At 47.0% G+C, this 18,617-nt stretch overlaps 1 protein-coding gene across 3 annotated transcripts in view; it reads right to left on the reverse strand.

The window, feature by feature from the left end:
- Positions 1-18,617, reverse strand: part of LINGO1 (leucine rich repeat and Ig domain containing 1) — a 220,733-nt gene that overhangs the window by 184,248 nt on the left and 17,868 nt on the right. For 2 of the 3 annotated variants that reach the window (XM_087824104.1, XM_087824098.1), the window contains one exon: positions 12,666-12,781. The gene's annotated coding sequence lies outside the window, so the exon portion shown is untranslated. Of the gene's footprint in view, positions 1-12,665; positions 12,812-18,617 lie in introns of those variants that run through there. The other variant, XM_016214200.2, reaches the window with a different exon arrangement.

Below are 18,617 nucleotides of genomic sequence, written 5' to 3' on the forward strand. Positions count from 1 at the left end.
AAAGACAAAGAAAGAATCTTAAAGGCTGCAAGAGAGAACAGAAAGTTACTTATAAGGGAGCTTCCATTAGACTGTCAGCTGATTTATCAATAGAAACACTTCAGGCCAGAAGGGAGTGACATGAAGTACAAAGTAATGAAAAGCAAGGGACTGAATCCAAGACTACACTATCCAGCAAGACTATCATTCAAAATGGAAGGTGAAATAAAGAGCTTCACAGACAAAAAAGGCTAAAGGAGTTGACTACCACCAAACCAGCCTTGGAAGAAATGCTAAATGTACTGTTGTAAGAAGAAATATATACACAGAGAAGAACACATGCATAAAGAATAAAAATGGTAACAAATAAGTACCTATCGATAATAACCTTAAATATAAATGGCTTAAATACTCCAATCAAAAGACATAGGGTAGCTGAATGGATAAGAAAACATGACCCAAATATATGCTGTCTACAAGAGACCCACCTCAGAACAAAAGACTCACACAGGATGAAAGTGAAAGGATGGAAATAATTTTCCATGCAACTGCTAATGAAAAAAAAACTAGGGTAGTAATACTCATATCTGACAAAACAGACTTCAAAACAAAGGCCATAACAAGAGACAATGAAGGCCACTTCACATTACTAAAGGGATCCATACAACAAGAGGATATAACCCTGGTAAACATATATACACCCAATATAGGAGCACCAAAATATATAAAAATACTTCTGGAGGACTTTAAAGTAGAGATTGACAGCAGTACATTCAGAGTAGGGGATCTCAACACACCACTGATATCACTGGATAGATCTTCTAAACAAAAAATCAACAAGGAAATAGCAACCCTAAATGACACACTAGATCAAATGGATTTCATTGACACTTAAGAACATTCCACCCCAAAGCTGCAGAATATATATTCTTCTCAAGTGCACATGAAACATTCTGAAAGATAGACTACATGTTAGGATACAAACTAAGTTTCTACACATTCAAGAAGACTGAAATCATATCAGGCATCTTCCCAGATCACAATGGCTTGAAACTAGAAATCAGCTACAATAAAAATGCTAAAAAACATCCAAACACATGAAGGCTAAATAACTTGTTATTGAACAATGAATGGGTTACCAATGAGATCAAGGAAAAAATTTAAAACTTCCTGGAAACAAATGAAAATGAACACACAACAACCCAAAATCTATGATACACAGCAAAGGTAGTCCTGAGAGGGAAGTTCATAGCACTACAGGCCTACCTCAAAAAACAAGAAAAATTTGCCCTAGACAGTTTTGCTCAGTGGTTAGAGTGTTGGCCCGCAGACTTGAAGGGTCTCAGGTTCAATTCCAGTCAAGGGCATGTACCTCAGTTGCAGGCTCAATTCTTGGCCCAGGTCAGGGCACAAGCAGGAGACAACTAATCTATGTGTCTCTCTCACATTTCCCTCTCTCTCTCTCCCTCCCTCCCTCCTCCTCTCTGAAAACGCAATGGAAAAAATATCCTCAGGTGAGGATTAAAAAAAAACTTCTAATAAACTACCTAACCCTACAACTTAAAGAATTAGAAAGAGAACAACAAGAAAGGACAGGAGTAAGTAGAATGAAAGAAATAATAAAAATCAGAGTGGAAATATATGACACAGAGACTAAAAATACAATAAAAAAGACCAATGAAACCAAGAGCTGGTTCTTTGAAAAGATAAACAAGATTGATAAACCTTTAGCCAGACTCATCAAGAAACAAAGAGAGAGGACCCAAATAAACAAAATTAGAAACGAAAGAGAAAGTAACAACTGACCCAACAGAAATATGAAGGATTGTAAGAAAATACTATGAAGAACTATATGCCAATAAGCTGGACAACCTGAACAAAGCATTTCCCCTAAGAACAGGAACAAGACAGGGTTATCCACTTTCACCACTCTTATTCAAAATAGTACTGGAATTCCTAGCCACAGCCATCAAACAAGAAGAAAAAATAGAAGGCATCCAAATTGGAAAGGAGGATGTAAAACTGTCAATTATTTGCAGATGCCATGATATTGTACATAAAAAACCTTAAAGAATCCACCAAAAAATTTCTAGATTTAATCAATGAATTCGGTAAGGTAGTAGGATACAAAATTACCACCCAGAAATCGACTGCATTTTTACACACCAATAATGAACTCTCAGAAGGAGAAACTAAGAGAACAATTCCATTTACCATTGTAACAAAAAACTAAGATACTTAGGAATAAACTTAACCAAGGAGGTAAAAGACCTGTACTTGGAAAAACTACAGATGACTGAAAAAAGAGATAGAGATATGAAGTAATGGCACAAGAACAGGCATATAGATCAATGGAACAGAACAGAGAACCGAGAAATCGACTCAAGCCATTACGCTCAATTAATATTTAATAAAGGAGGCAAGAGCATACAATGGAGTAAAGACAGTCTCTTCAATAAATGGTGTTGGGATAATTGAATAGGTACATGAAAAAAAAGTGAAACTAGACCACCAACTTACACCATACACAAGAATAAACTCAAAATGGATAAAAGATTTAAATGTAAGTCATGAAAAAATAAAAATCCTTGAAGAAAACATAGGCAGCAAAATATCAGACATCTCATGTAGCAGAAGTTTCACGGATATGCCTAGAGCAAGAAAAACAAAGGAAAAAAATTTTTAAATGGTACTACATAAAAAGCTTCTACACAGCAAAAGGAGACAGCATCAACATAAAAGGGAATCCACTGTATGGGAGAACATATTTGCCAATAATACATCTGGGTTAATTTCCAAAATATATAAAGTACTCATACAACTCAACAAAAGGAAGACAAACAATCCAATCAAAAAATGGGCAGAGGACCTAAATAGACACTTCTCCACAGAGGACATACAGGTGGCCTAGAGACATATGAAAAAAATACTCAAAGTCACTAATCATCAGAGAGACATAAATTAAAACAACAATGAGGTACCACCTCACACCTGCCAGAATGGCTACCATCAGTAAATGAACAAACAAGTGCTGGCGAGAATGTAGAGAATAAGGAACCCTAGTACACTGCTGGTGGGAATACAACCACTATACAAAAGAGTGTTGAGTTTCCTCAAAAAATTAAAAATGGAACTGCCATTTAACCTAGTCATTCCACTTCTAGAAATATATTCTAAGAAGCTTGAAGCACCAATCAGAAAGAAAATATGTACCAATCAGAAAGAAAATACGCACCCCTATGTTCATAGCAGCATTATTTACAATAACTAAGATCTGGACACAGTCCAAGTGCCCATCAGTAGATGAGTGGATCAAAAACCTGTGGTACATTTACACAATGGAATACTATGCAGCTGTAAAAAAGGATCTCTTGCCCTTTGAGACAACATGGAGGGACCTGGAGAGTATTGTGCTAAGTGAAATAAGCCAGTAAGAGAGAGACAAATATCACATGATCTCACTTATATGTGGAATCTAATAAACAAAAGGAACTGACAAACAAAATAGATCCAGAGGGAAGGAGGGGGGAGAAACTAACCAAAGAACTTATATGCATATATGCATAACCCATGGTCACAGACAATAGAGCAGTGAAAGCCTGGGGAGGGGGAGGAGTGGGGAAGAGGGAGTCAATGGAAGGAAAAAGGGAAACATCTGTAATACTTTCAATGATAAAGATAAAATTTAAAAAATAAATAAAAACCACAGCCTTGGGGAATAATGTGGGGCCCCCATAAAGGCAAGAAGCTTCAAGTTCAGGTTTGGAATATGACCCACAGAGAGTGAATGATTAGCCTCTCTGAGCCTAATTTTTAACTTCTTAGGTTGAGACTAAGTGCTGCCCCCATTTGGGGCTGCTGTGCAAGCCAAGTTATAGCAAGTTTGAGTCAGGGCCTCAAACGGTGGGTATTGCGTGAGCATGAGCCTCCCAGCCCTCCCAATCCACCACAGATCCTTCCTACTTCTCTGTCTCTTGGCCCTTGAGAAGCTAGACCGCCTGGATCCTTAATCCAGGCTTAGAGACTACTCTCAGGTTGACCCCCAACTCCAGCCAAAGCCTCCACACAGGCCCTTCTTGCCAGTTTGGAGAGCTGCCACCAGTCTCCTCCCAGGCCTTGCATCAGGCCTTCATACCTCCTACCCAAGGCCCCAGGGCCTGGGGAGTCCTGTCCATGGACCCTACACTAAACCCCCACCCCTCCTCACAGGCCCCATATCAGGCTCTGTGCTGGGATCCAGGCTACATGTTTGCTGTCCCCTGTCCTGCTGTTAGGGGAGGGAGGGAGAAATAGAATAGTGGGAACTATATTTCTACAGTTATAAGAAATATTAATCATGCTCTGTTAACCATGATTGTTTTGTTCTGATTAAAGAAAGCACATTCTGACCTCGCTGGGAGTTGTATGCCCCAGAACCTAGGAGTTAACATCGAAATCTGGTCTATTCTCCTTATGGGAGAACTGCCTATCGGAGAACTGCCTATCATCGTGGAAAGATTAACAACCTTGTTGCCAAAACAATGGAGTCCCAGAGGCACTGGCCATTAGCAACCCCCAGCCCACATTGCCTGTAATCTGTAACCATTTTTCCCATTCTTATTGCTTTTGCTACTTCCCCATGTAACCTTTGTACTACTACCCAATGTAAGCAGCTGGTTTATGCGGAGGCAGAGCAGATTTTTGTGGATGACCTGCTGCTTTCCCATACTTCCAGCAATATTGGAAAAGAAAAATGCTCATATGCAATTCAACCCTGTCCCTGCTTAATTAGATCAAGTAGTGACTGGCAGCCAGGACCCATTCATTGTCCCATTTCACTATGTCAGGAGACCGCTGTCTGCTCCCAACTCTTAGTCCCCCACCCCCACCAGGGCTCCAAGGCTGGGACCTCACTGGGCTCTGACTGCACCTGCTCTCCCACACCCAACTCACCCACTGCCTATTCTCAGGAGCTCACACCCTACGCTGTGCTTGATCCTTCTGCCTGGTCTTTGCTCACACGATTCCCAACCAGGCTTGCCCTCTCCACACTCCAACCTGCCCTACCCTCTTCCTGATCTTCCTGAACACTAAAGTCCAGCCTCCTCCAGAAAGCCCTCCCTAACATCACCAGCCCTTATATCCTTCCTTTTCTGGGGCTCACAACATTTCTCATTGGCCCCTCTAACTTCAGGTTGCTACCCAGAGGCAGGGACCATATCACCTACTCATTTTGTGGCCACCAAGCCCAGGCAAAGTCCACTGGGTATTCAGGAAGGATGGGCTCATTAAATGATTCAGGGGAATGAGCATAGAGGTCTCCCACTGACTGAGTACACACCACTGGAGTGCACACCTCCGTGAGATAGGTATCACTATGATCATTGTGCAAGATGGGAATAAAGAAGTTGTAAAGACAGGAAAAGGGCTCTGTTTTTCCTTGCTGTGGCCTTCCACAATTTATGAGAAGCATCTGGAAATTAAACCCCAAGATTGCTAGCTTCTCTGTTCAAATTGTGGACAAGATAAGCTACATTTTTGCATCCCCTTCCTACCTGCTGTTTTCACAACTCAGGGATAATTCATACCAAGGAGTCTTTAATTAGTAGAAAGTTCCCTTCCCTGCTCCCCTTCAAACAAGCCTCCTTTGAACTCTTCATCACTTTTGCTCTAAAAGCATGTTTTACAGGCTTGGGAAAAATACTGATAAGACACCTCCCTGGGCCATCTGCCCAACTGTTTCCAGGAAAGCAAACAAACTGTAACTTTTCAAGAGATCCCCTGGTATCTGCTCAGCTTCACCCCAAAATCCCCCTCCCATCCTTGTTACTTAGCAAAAGCCACAGCTTAAAAGGGGAAGCTGCCCTTTGTTTCTTGCCGTTGTATTGATTAGCAATGCACCGGCCCTTTCCAATCTTGGAAAGTAAAATAAACTTCGTCTCTGTATCTCTTCTTTTAGTTGTGAATTCTTTGGCAGCCTGCATCACCAGCCAAATCCTAACAGTGGTTAAGAGAAGTGAAGTACTTGCCCAGTGGCAGTGCTAGGATGTGAGCCATCCCTACCAAATCCACAGTCCTCATGCATGAGCCACCAGCCCTGCAGTCCACACACTATTCCATGTGACCACCTCAGCTCCACTGCTGTCTGTACCCCACAGAAGTAAACTGAGGTCCCGAGAGATAAGGTCAGTTGCCACAGACAGTAAGTGGCAAGACTGGAACTTAAATACCAAGTCTCTCAGCTCCCGGCCTGGTCAGTACACATGTTCAGGACACCTGCCTCACAGGGTCTGCAGGACCCACCTTGCCCTCCCCGGTGGCCCACCCTCCACCTGCACAGCAGAGCCACTGATAGGGGAAAACTCGGTCTAAAATGGCCAACAGTTCCCCTCCGGGGATTCCCCTATTGCCATCCTGCTAAGTTCCCACGCGCGCCAAACCAGAAAGGGCTTTTCCCCACCCTAAGCAAGGTCTAGCTGCCACATAGGCAGAAGCAAGTACAGTATATAACTCCTTCCCCGATTGTGCTCTGGGCTCAGACTTTGGACTTGGACTCCTCTGGGCCCGCCAGTGTAAAATAAACCTCCTGAACCCCAAGCCTCTGAGTACCGCGTGCTCTTTCCGTAAGGTGAACATCTCAGGTTCCTCAACACCACAGCCTGGAATGTGGCAAGGTCTCCTCAAATGACCTTGGCAATTCCTCAGGGCAGACCCTGTGGGGCCTAGGGTAAAGGCTGGACTGCACACTGAGTGGAAGGCATTGGTCAATGTCCCCTCCTGCTCCTCTCTGCTAGGTTAACAGGAAGGCTTCGGGGGACATGACATGGGAAGAGACATACCTTTTAGCAAAAACCCTCTGTGTTCAGGGATCACTTCACTGAGCCTCTCTCTGCCCCTCATCTGTAAGTAGGGTTCAGGTAATAACTACCTCCACATTCTAGGCACTCAGCTACACTAGGCTGGTTTACCCCAGCAAGATCTGAGGATATACCTCTCTTGGGACACGCAGCCCCAAGCAGAAAAGACCTGGTCTCCCAGGAAAATAGCTTGGCAGCACTGAGTGGGGATACCAGGCTAAAATGCAAATGGACACCCCACCAAACATCAACAGTATCACACCCAGGATGTCACCTGGACAGCTGGGTCAGAGCAGCAGCCATGGCATGGGTACCAGGGAGCCTAAGGTTTCAGAAGCCAAGAGGACACTACTCCACATCCAAACTGGCTGCTCCTGAGCCCAAAGTCCAGGCCACATCTATCATACGGACTGTCATCAGCCTCCTCCCAACTCTGTCCAGGCCTGAATGGAAATGCAGAGGGTGGGCTGTGGAAGACAATGGGTTCCTGGTGAAGGGCACCTGTGTATGCAATTCAGGCTGGGGCCAAAAGAAACTAAGGGCTGTGGGGAGTGGGGGTGAGAACACTCACCTCTCTTTGCCCTCCCCATGACAGTGTCCACCTCCTCACCCTCACTGCTGTGCAGAAAGGAGCTGCAGCTTTGCCCCATCCCACCACACAGCTGTAGTTCTCAAGGCCCTGGGGACATCTTCAGCGCCCCACCCCCTTTGACTGCAGCTCAGGCTCCAATCCCCAGCTCAAGCCCTGTTATTATTCACAAGAGCCTCTTGAATAGAAAAGGCCTCTAAGGCATCTCACAAATAAGAATCCTTTAATTGGGAAGTTGTCAACTTCTCAAAGAGATATTTTAATTTTGCCTCCTCACCATCTCCTCTCCCCCCAAACCTGCCAACTAAACACAAAGGTTAACAAAGCAAAACACCTGGCAACTAGGCACCCCTTCCCCAGGGGGCAGAGGCATGAGTGGCAGGTACCCCGCCCCACCCCACCTGCACAGACCCCCAAACTCCTACCCATGACTGTGAGAAGGCCTCTAACCTCTCCCTTTGGGTCGCCTGTTCCATATCTCCCTTACCAGCCCATACCCAAAGTGCCCTAGGAGCAAAGGCTGGCAGATGGCTAAAAGGTTAATAGGATGGCAGGGCACCCAGACAGGGTAGGGACTGTACAGCCTACTTAACACTATGCACAGCTTCACACTCTGCCCTCTTTCATACCGTCCTATAGCTGATAACTTAGAATTATATTTATTTGTTCGGGGCAGAGATGTTGATCATACTCTGTTAACTGTGATTATGAAAGGGGGAGGGCATCTAATAGGAATAGGACCATAGTTGTTTAATGACTATTTACCTTACTAACTATAGATAAGAAGTTTTCCTACAGTTCCCAGGAAACTGGAAGATGTGCTACAAGAAGAAAACCAGTGCTGTAAAGATGAGACACCTTGGGGCCTGGATGGGTCCATTGCTCAGAAAAGAAAATGCATCTCAAGAACAGACAAAGTACAGGATGCGCTTTGATTTGATTGCTGTTCCTGGAGCCTGACCCCCTCTGGGAGTTTACCTCAGGAATGCTGACTATCCTCAGGTCTCAGGAACTGGCAGAACTGGGTTTTAACACCACTGAAAATTAACTACCTTGTTACTGGACTTCAAGATCCTGGAAGGAGACACAAGGACCACAGATCCTGCAGCCACCCCCCCCCCCACCCCCCCACTTCTCTCTTGCATGCAGCCCTATATAAGCAGCCAGGTAATAAGGGAAGGACAGGTAATAAGGGAAGCAGATTTTATGTGGGCAAATCCCACTGCTCTCCCATTTTCCGGCAAAAATGGAATAAATGCTCATATTTGATTCAACCTTGTCTCTGCTTAATTGGCTGAAGTAGTGACAGGCAGCCCAGACCCATTGTGTCCAGTTTCAAATTAAGCATTTACTATGTACCCAACACTGCTATAAGCCTTTTACATGCACCAACCTACTTAATTCACACAAGGTAGATGCTATTTTTATTCACAATTTACTGATGAAGAGACTGAGGTCCAGTGAGCTTAAGGAAATGGCCTAAATTCACATCACTAGCAAGAGGCAGAGCTAGGACTGAATCCACGTAGTCTGGCCCTAGAACAGGCATAACCTTGAGTGCTGCCTTCATCTTCCTGTCCCACCCATGGCCTATACATGTCTTGCGGGGCAGGGCCATGAGTATCTCATCTCTGTGTCCCTGGGAATAGCACAGGGCCCAGCAGACAGCCACACTGAATAAATGTGTGCAGGCTGAATATATGAAAATAAACAAAAGCAAAACCTTCCTATTCATTCTCTCACAGGCAGGCAGGATGCTCCCAAATTCACAGTTAGGTAGACTGAGGTCCAGGATTGAAAGCAATTGCCCCAGGTCACCCAGCTGAGGGTACAGAGCCCCGGAAATTCCTCCTCCCAGACTGATCATCCATACCTGCCTTCCACTAGTGTACAAGAATGAGACTGTTCCTGGGCCTGGACTAACATCCTGGCTGAAACAGACCTCCGAGAGCCCTAGTCATGGCCCTGACATAGTAATCTCCTCTAGATCCCTGACAAGTTAGGCAGCCTCACCTTCCCCCTTGCACACCTTGAGACATGAGATGCTCCCCACCACCAGTGCACAGCTGTGGAAATCCCAAGTCTAGCTATGAGGAGTTGAATTGCGTGCCCCCCTACCCAAAATTTATATGTTGAAGTTCTAACCCCTGTTGCCTCAGAATGTGAGCTTATCTGGAAATTGGGCCATTGCAGATATGATTAGTTAATTAGGATGATGTCATATTGGTGTAGGGTGGGCCCTTAATCCAATATGGCTTGTCTTTATAGAAGAGGAAATTTGGACACAGACTAGCACACAGGGAGAACATCTTGGGGGGCACAGAGGAAGATGGCCATCTACAAGCTCAAGAGAGAAACCTGGCACAGATCCTCTTTCACAGCCTTCAGAAGGAACCAGAGGACACCTTGATCTCAGATTTCAAGCCTCTAGAACTATAAGACAATAGGTTTCTGTTTAAGCCATCCAGTTTATAATACTTTGTTACATCAGACCTAGCAAACTAATACACCTGCAGACTTAGGTTTCAGCGCTAACTCAGGCCTTCAGTGGTCATGTGACACTGGACAAGCCCCTGCTCCTCTCTAAACCTTGACTTGTTCCCATCATCCCACTGCTTGGCACACAGTAGATGCTCAATAAATGCTTGCTGGAAGAATGAATAGGACAACAGCATCCACCTTTCACATGGCTGTGATAAGGATGAAGTGAGACAATGGATGAGATATGCTCTGACAAGGCCACAGCCCTCAACACACATGGTGATGGCTGGATTGACACACAGAGGGCTGGCTGATGTGGCCACAGCCACACCCTTAGCATAGAGAGTTGCTCCAGGCAGGCAGAGGTGGAAGGAGGCAAATCCTCCATCCGTCAAGCCACAGACATTGCCTGAGTTCTCACCACCTGCCAGCCCCCAACCCCCCACTGGTCCCTGGGAGTAAGAAAGGAGAGTTCCCAAGTGCCAAGTATGGTCTCTGTCCCATGTGGAGCCTAGACCTCCATGGAGGTGGCAGGCAGGCAGGTTCAGCTCAGTCAGCACAAGTCATGCATGGCTTTATCCAAATCAGAGCTACCTCCAGGGTCTGGGCTACCCTGGAGAGTGTGAGGTCCCCATCCCTTCAGGTGTGCAAGTACAGCTGTACTCTCCAAGTGTGAGTCTGGGTTGGCCCAGCAGATGATCAGAACTGTGGAGCTTGTGAATCATCCAGATTTCTGGGTTCCCACAGTGACTCTGAATCAGAAGATCCTGATGGACCCAGGCAGTATTTATAATGATACACCATTGGAAACGATCAAAATATACAACAGAGAATTGGTTAAACATGCTGTGGCTCACACAGGCTGAAACATTACACTGCCATTTAAAAATCACATTACAGAAGAGTATTTAATGATGGGAAAATGATCTTGCTATAGTATTAAGTGCAAAAGGCAGGTTAGAAAACAGTAAGTACAGTTTGATCCCAATTATGTTATAAAAATATATTTTGTAAAAGAATGACGGGAAAGCACCCAAGCACTCACATTTTCTACACAGAACACACACTTCTTTAATAGTCAGAAAAACAGAACATTTTAAAATAATCCTACAGCCTTTAAGTCTCAGCCCAGGCATCCCTTCATCCACTCCCCTGCCCCTCTCATTTCCCAGCTGAGAACAGCCTCCATTCTGAGTTAGCTTCCCCTCTGGCTCCCTGCCCGCTGAGCTTCCACAGTGCCATCCTCCTGGGTAGTGGGGAGGCTGCTGTGGCTCCTGTTGAGGGTGGGGGCAGGGCCAGGCCGCCCTGTCTCCCTGACTCCCCCGCCCCAGGTCCTCACATCACCCTGGCCACCTTAGAAACAAACTTGACGGCATCCTCTCTCTATCTCCCAGCAGCAATTACAGGTTAAAATGGAGAGGCTAATTAGTTGCTCCTTCCACCCAGGACTGACTGATTAGCAGGAATATTCTGTTGAAGATAACTGGACTTCAAAGCAAGGCCTAATGCCTAGGAAGGAAACCCCCTGCCACACCCCCACCAGCTTCCTGGTTGACAGGACAGTGTCAGCTGAGCCTCAGCCACACCTACTGAAACTGTCACCCCATCCTTGAGGAAGAGGGTTGGAGGCCTGCTGCTCTGCTGAGCTGCTGGGTCTTCTTTACCTGAAAAACGGGGAGCACATTCCTGTCCAGCCTGCTCCCCAAGCCTTTCCCCAGCATTCCTTCTATTTAGCAAATTTCTCTGTAGCCCTCTCATGGGTCACAGAGGTCTGTCAGGACAGGGGATTGCCCTGGATAAAGGGTAGAGGTCACTTGTCCAAGGTCACAAGCAAGCCAGGGGTCAAGCCAGGCAGCAACCCGGTTCCCATTCCTTCCCCACTTCCCACCTCTTTGGGACTTGATGCAGTTTCTCCACATTCTCTCACATGGGACATGGAGTGGGAGGGCCTGTCACTTCCCACATTCTGGTTGTCCTGCTCCTCATGATACAGTCCAAGAGGCCATTTGCTCTACTCACACATAGCCAAAGTCACCTGGCTGCCAGTGCTTGTCACTCATACACACATGGGGCTGTGCTTCATCTTACCTGGACAGTGTCTGGACCCACACACTGAGAATTGCTAGGAACCTCGTTAAACCCCACACATCAGAGCCAACTTCTTTTTTTTATTTTATTTTAATATATCTTTATTGATTTCAGAGAGAGCAAAGGGGAGGGAGAGAGAGAGATAGAAACATCAATGATGAGAGAGTCGTTGATTGGCTGCCTCCTGCACGCCCCCAACTGGGCATTGAACCCGCAACCCGGGCATGTGCCCTGACCGGGAATCAAACCCCGATGGCTCAACCGCTGAGCCACGTCCGGCCGGGCCAGAGCTAGCTTAACAGTTTCTTAGACCCTGATTGTCTCAGTTCACCTGTTTCCACCTCCTCCTAACCTGGAGTCATGCACACATTTTGTGAACAATGTTACACAACCAAGGACAGAGTCCTTCAGCTCACCATTAGAGACCTCCCACACCGCACAGGAACCCATTAGCTGACATGTCCATGAAACCTTATTACTCAGAAGAATGTTCCAGGCTTCTGAGCTGGCTTCCAGAGCCCTCCTATAGCAAGGGCTAGTGGGAAGTGGCACTATACCATCAAACCTCCTAGACTGGACTTCGTGGGGAGGGAGAGAGGTAGGCATCCCCAGAAAGACATCCCCTGAATGGCTTCCCTACACCTCTCCCTTTGGGACCCCACTCTGCAGAGTGTCCCAGAGTGGTTTCTTACCTCAGGTCGGGCAGGCATTTGGGGAGTGCAACTGGGCTGAGGGTTAGCCTGGGCTTTACTCAGTTGCCCTCTTTGCCCATGGGCACCAGAGTCTCAGGGCCTGTGGGCACAGGAAGCTGTGGGAGAAAGAGATGAGTTGTCAGCTGAAACAGGGCAGCAGGGGGCAATTCTGGGGAACACTGGGTGCCATGCATACAGTTGGTCTGATCCCACCCGGATGAGCAATAAACACTCATCTCTCTCTCTCACACACACACACACACACACACAAAACACACATCTTTCCCTCACACACACATACACATACACAAAACACTCTTACACACACTAAACATTCATACATCTCTCTCACACACACAATAAACACTCATACATCTTTCTCACACACATACACATATACACAAAACATTCATACATCCCACACACACACAATAAACACTCATACATCTCTCTCACAGACACACACAATAAACACTCATACATCTCTCTCACAGACACACACAATAAACACTCATACATCTCTCTCATACACATACAATAAACACTCATACATCTCTCTCACACACACACACATACAATGAACACTCATACATCTCTCTCACACATACATACAATAATCACTCATACATCTCTCTCTCAAACATACACACACATGCTCCCTCTTGCTGACACACTCACACTTTTGCACCAACACGTATCACATGTGCTCTCACTCACTGACACTCACATACACACACACACACTAATGCCACCAGCTGGGGAAGGTAGGGCTCTGGGAATGCTGGATTTCTGACCCCAGGCCAAGGGGATTTGAATATGCTTCCCCACCCACTGGCTCTGTGACCTTGGGAAAGTCAAGTCTCTGAGCCTCACTTATTCATAAAATGGGGATATCATTCTTCCTGCCAGGGCTGCTAGGAAGATAAAAAGAGAGAAGGGACTTGTGACCTGGCACACAGGAGGTATCCAACCACCACCAGGGCCCACCTTCCTTCCCAGCCCTGCCTCAGGAAGCAGACCCTCAGGGACTGGCCCTTGAGAGGGAGCAGATAGAGCACCGGGGATGCCTACCAGGTGCCTGAGCCTCAGCCTCCCAGTTCCCAAGGATGCCTGCAGCTCCCACCCCCACCCTCACCTCTTCCTTCTCAAGCCTCTTCCAATTTATGGTTTATTCCTTCACCACACATTCTACAAGGGTAACTAGGGACACACCCCCACCCCCACCCACTCCCACCCCCCTATGAATGGAGAGGACACTAGGGAGTCCTGTCTCCTTGGCAACATCCCAGGCTGAAAGGCCACAGGCATCAGGCTGAAAGTCTCCCACTTGCTGGCTGTGCAGCCCTGGGCAAAACTTCCCCATCTGAGCCTCAGTTTCTTCAACCTCTGACAATCTTTGTAAACCTTTGACAAAGACCCAAATCCCCTTCTGAGTTATTGCCAAGAAGTTCCAATCCAATCAGGATTTCTCAAAGTGTGGGCACATGCCAGTGGGATTGTGTAAACTTTTAGTTCCACATGTATGTGTTTATTTTTCTGTGTAATAAAAAAAAAAAAAATTTGACAGGCACATCACAGCTGTGATTTCATGGATATATGTCTTGGGGAGTGCCAAGTAATCCACCTTTAAGTGGCAGTCACTGCACAGACAAGAACTAAGCAGAGACGAGTGCGGGTGGTGCCCAGATGAGGTGAAAGGCAACCACGGAAAGATGACATCTAACCCAAGCCTGGCTCCCAGCAGCCCTCAAGAGAATGAGCAGCTCCCTCTCTCCCCAGAAGCCCAGGCCAGCCTCATTCACCACATGGCACATCCAGCACAGGTCTAGGTCCCCAGGGGGATTTGCAAGGCCTTCCAGATAGGATGGATGGAGCTCGGAGACAGTTGCCATAATGTGGGCAGAAGATAGCAATGGCCTCTGACTCCCTTCCAAAATCAGCATTCTATAATGACTAATGTGCAAATGGTGGAATTTCTAGGTACATGATAGGTGAAGATGGAGGGATTCTTCGGAGGCAAGGGTCTCTGTGTTTCACGAACTGCAATCTTCTCCTCCAAGAAGGAAGTAGAGACATAGGCACTGAGCAGGTTCTAGGGCCTCCCTTGGCCTTCCCAACCTGACAACAGAGCCACAAAGCAGTGTGGACCCAGTATAAGAGGGCCTGCCTAGCCCACAGTTCACAGCCCCAAACTATTCCCCCCGCTGCCAGCAGGCCACAGGGGTGCCTCCTAATGGCTACTGATTCTGGAGTACAGGACAGGACTCAATGGTACCAACCTAGGACAGAAGGGTAGCTAGAGCCTGGGCAGTTCCTCAGGCCTGGGTCCTCCAGACCAGCCTAGCTAGGCAGTGTCCTTGGTGATAGCCCAAGTTGGCTCCTGGTAGACAGGCACAAGCTAACCAGGCCCAGGCCAACCAGGCAGCCCTGTCCTGGCAGGATTGCCAACCACTTGGCTGGCGAGTCTAGTTCTACCTGAGCCAGCAGAGGAAGCCATCCCCACAGCACCACTCCAAGCCCCCAGCTGCCATATTGCAAGATAATGAATGGATTTCCTACTCCCTTCTCCTCAGATTTTCCTGGAGTTCCCACTTCCTCAACAGCATCAAAAGGAATTGCTATAGAAATGGGACCCCAGGCAGAGCATAACAATGATTTTGAGCAAGGGAGACACAAATAGAGCCAGGAGCTCTCCTGGACACGAGGCCTTCTAGTGTGCCAAGTTCCAGGAAGGACATGAAGTCCCAGCTACAGGCCTCAGAGTCCAGGGCGTGAAGAAAACCACAGCAGAGGTGAGAGCTTTCTACTTGCCCTCCTGGCTCCTTCCCCCTGAGTGGAATCCAGGGAGATCTAGAAAGCAGATGCCTGTGTGTTCAACAGAACTACTACGTGCCCTGAAGAGTGTGGGACTTCCAGGGACACGGCTACAACACGACCAGAGTGGTTTTATTGTGTGGAGCTGGCACCCAGTAGGCATTCAGTGACACTGTGATCAAAGGGGATGGTACTGGAATGTTAGTGTGTGTGTATGTGTGAGAGAGAGGAAGAAAGAGAGAAGCGCACGTGCCTACTCTGCTCAACACAGTCACAGTATCATAAAGCTTGAGAGGTCCATGCCCATTGTACAGATGTGGAAACTGGGGCCCAATGAGGGCTGGGGACACTCCAACAAGTCAACCAAAAAGTCAAGCCCAGCACCCAGGTCTTCTTTTGCCCAGATCTGAACTCTTGGCCCAACACCCTCAGCTTCCCATACATTCATCCCTTCCTTCCTTTATTCCATTTTGTACTTGATGATTAGGATAAAGAGATGTAGAGATATCACTCTGCCTGCCTAAAGCTCAGAGAGAAGAAAGGCCATCATGGTCAGAGGGAGGGTGCTGGGACAGAAGTCCAGGGGGCTGCAGGAGCCCAGGGAAGTTTACTTCAAAAATAGTAGTTATGTGTTTCTGAGCCATGCTTCAAAGAGACTTCCAGGTTTTCCTGGCTTGTCTCCCAACTGCTCTCTCAGCCCGCACAAGGAGGCCTCACCTCCAGGAGGTAATGGAGGTATCCCCCATTAGCACCTCCAGTCCCTAGAAATGAGGAACCATGAGGAAAGTGCCCGTGACTGCCCTCCCCTCCCCCAGGCTCAGCACCTTCCTGCATCGTTCATTCTTTCCTCCCGTGAGTCAGACATTGTCCTCAGCCTGGGGCAGGGCAGAGAACAATGGAGCCCTAGTCATCAGTCTTCACGCTACAGAACTCAAGTCCCCATTTCTTTGTCAGCTGCTTGCAAATTCTTTCCTGCAGTGTTTTTTTAATTGCTTTTTTTTGGGGGGGGGGGGTTAGTACTGAGAGGGCAAAAGAGGACACCTTCCAGAGCCTGGCTTGGAAGACCCACCAGCTCTGCTCTATCCCACATGGGCCGTGGCTCCCAGCAGCTGGTACAGACTCTCAGGACCTATTTTGCACAGGTGGAAGATGAGACCCTGAGAGGTAGCAGGTGGACCCCAGGTTGCTCAGTGCTGAGGAGACAGGACTAGAGGGAGGCAGGGAAGTGAGGACCAAAGGGGAGGGCCAGGGCCAGGGCTGTGGAAGTGGTAGAAACAGCTGTCTGGGAAGACTTCCTGGTGGGGGAGCTTGGATTGGCTCAGATCATGTTCTCAGACTCCTGGCGGGAAATGTTTCTGTGAGAAAACTGGGCCAGGGCCTGCCTGGGCAGCCCACGTAACTTGGGGCTAGGGTGGCAGGTGGAAGGTGACGGGGGGACGCTCCCTGACAACCACCATCCCATCCCAACCCACTGAGGGCTGCCACAGCTGCCATCTCACATTTGTAAGTACCACTGCCCAGTGGGAAACCACCTGGGGATGGAAAACAGTAGAGACATAGAAAGGAGGGGCAAAACACAAAGGACAGACAGAGGCCCAAAGAAAGACAGAGCAACTGCGACCCCAAGCCAGAAGAGGGGGAGATGCAGAGATGAAAATGGATTAGCAGATGGGGCATCCCTCCTCCCCCAGAGTTAGTGCTGCAGCTGCCAGGAGAAGCCTACAAACCCAGGCTTTGCAAACCCAGGCTCAGCAATAAAATTCTTATTTGAAATGAAATTGTATGCAGGGGGAGGAGCCTTTCTATGCCAGACATTAAATACAGAAGGCATAAAGTGAGAATCTGATAAATCAGACCACATAAATGCATATAACACCTGTATAGCAAAAAGACACTATAGACGAAGTTAAAGGGCAAGTGAGACACTGAAAGAAAATGTCACTAATATACAAAGATCCCCTACAAATCAATAAGAAAAAAGACAAAAGAAGAGAAAAATTGGCAGCAAATTAGAAACCCACAGAGGAAGAACTAAATTGGCCAGTAAGTGTATGAAAAGATGTTCTACCTCACTAGCAATAAGGGAAATAAAATGAAAATGACACAATACCATTTTTTGCCCATCAAACTGGGAAAAATTAAATTGATTAATAATAACCAGTGCTGACAAGGATGTGGGGAAATGAGGACTCAGACCATTGGAGGGAGGAAGAATTGGCTCAACCTTTGGGAGGATAATTTGGCAATACTGAATAACACTCTAAACCCACACACCCTACAACCTAGTAATCCCACTTCTAGGAGCTTCTCCTACAGAAATGGCAGCACAGGCACTCACACATAAACATTCAAGAATGTTCATAGCAGCATTACTGGTAAGAGTAAAAAAGAAATTGGAAATGGCCTAAATATTTGTCAGTAAGAGACTGTTCAAATAAAATACAGCACATCCATGCTATGGAACACTCTGCAGCCACTTGACAGAAGGAGGCACCTCTATGTATAACAATATGAAAAAAATCAAGCTCTACAATACTATTTCAGAATAAGCCCATCTTTATAAATAACAGTTTGTTGGTATATGCCCCAAAAGGCAATATCCAGATGTTACAGTGATCACCTCCTAGGAGAGGGGCAAGGGGGCTTTCATGGTCTCCATTACCTACAAATATGTTTTTGGATTTTCTTTTGTAATCATTCAAAATCAATAAAGAGTTAATGGGTTTTTTTCCTTTAAATCCTGCCCAGACCCTAATATAAATGCAGACGTAAGGAGCCCTGTTATGGTTGAAAGGGGAGAGGCCTGTCCAGCCCTACCCCCAACCTCATAGCCCCAGGCCCCCTCAAGGACACCAGGGCTCTAACACCAGTTGAAGAACCTCCTTATGTGAGTGAATGTGGAGCTGCACTGCAGCTCCCCCAAACCAAGGCCATGGCAGGAGGTTGCCCAGGTCACATAGGCAGTCTAGACTGGCTGAAACTAAAGCCAGGGCTCCCCTGGCAGGGTTCTGGCTCTCCAGGACTGGGATGGAAGGTTTCCTTAGGTGTCCAGAAAACACTGGAATATCACAGTCTTGGGGAACCCTAGGCTGAGGCTCAGGGGTGAGTATAACATGGAAGGGGGCTTTGAGGCTCAGC

The sequence above is a fragment of the Miniopterus natalensis genome, chromosome 1, assembly GCF_054644295.1.
Source record: "Miniopterus natalensis isolate mMinNat1 chromosome 1, mMinNat1.hap1, whole genome shotgun sequence".
Classification (NCBI taxonomy): Eukaryota; Metazoa; Chordata; class Mammalia; order Chiroptera; family Miniopteridae; genus Miniopterus; species Miniopterus natalensis.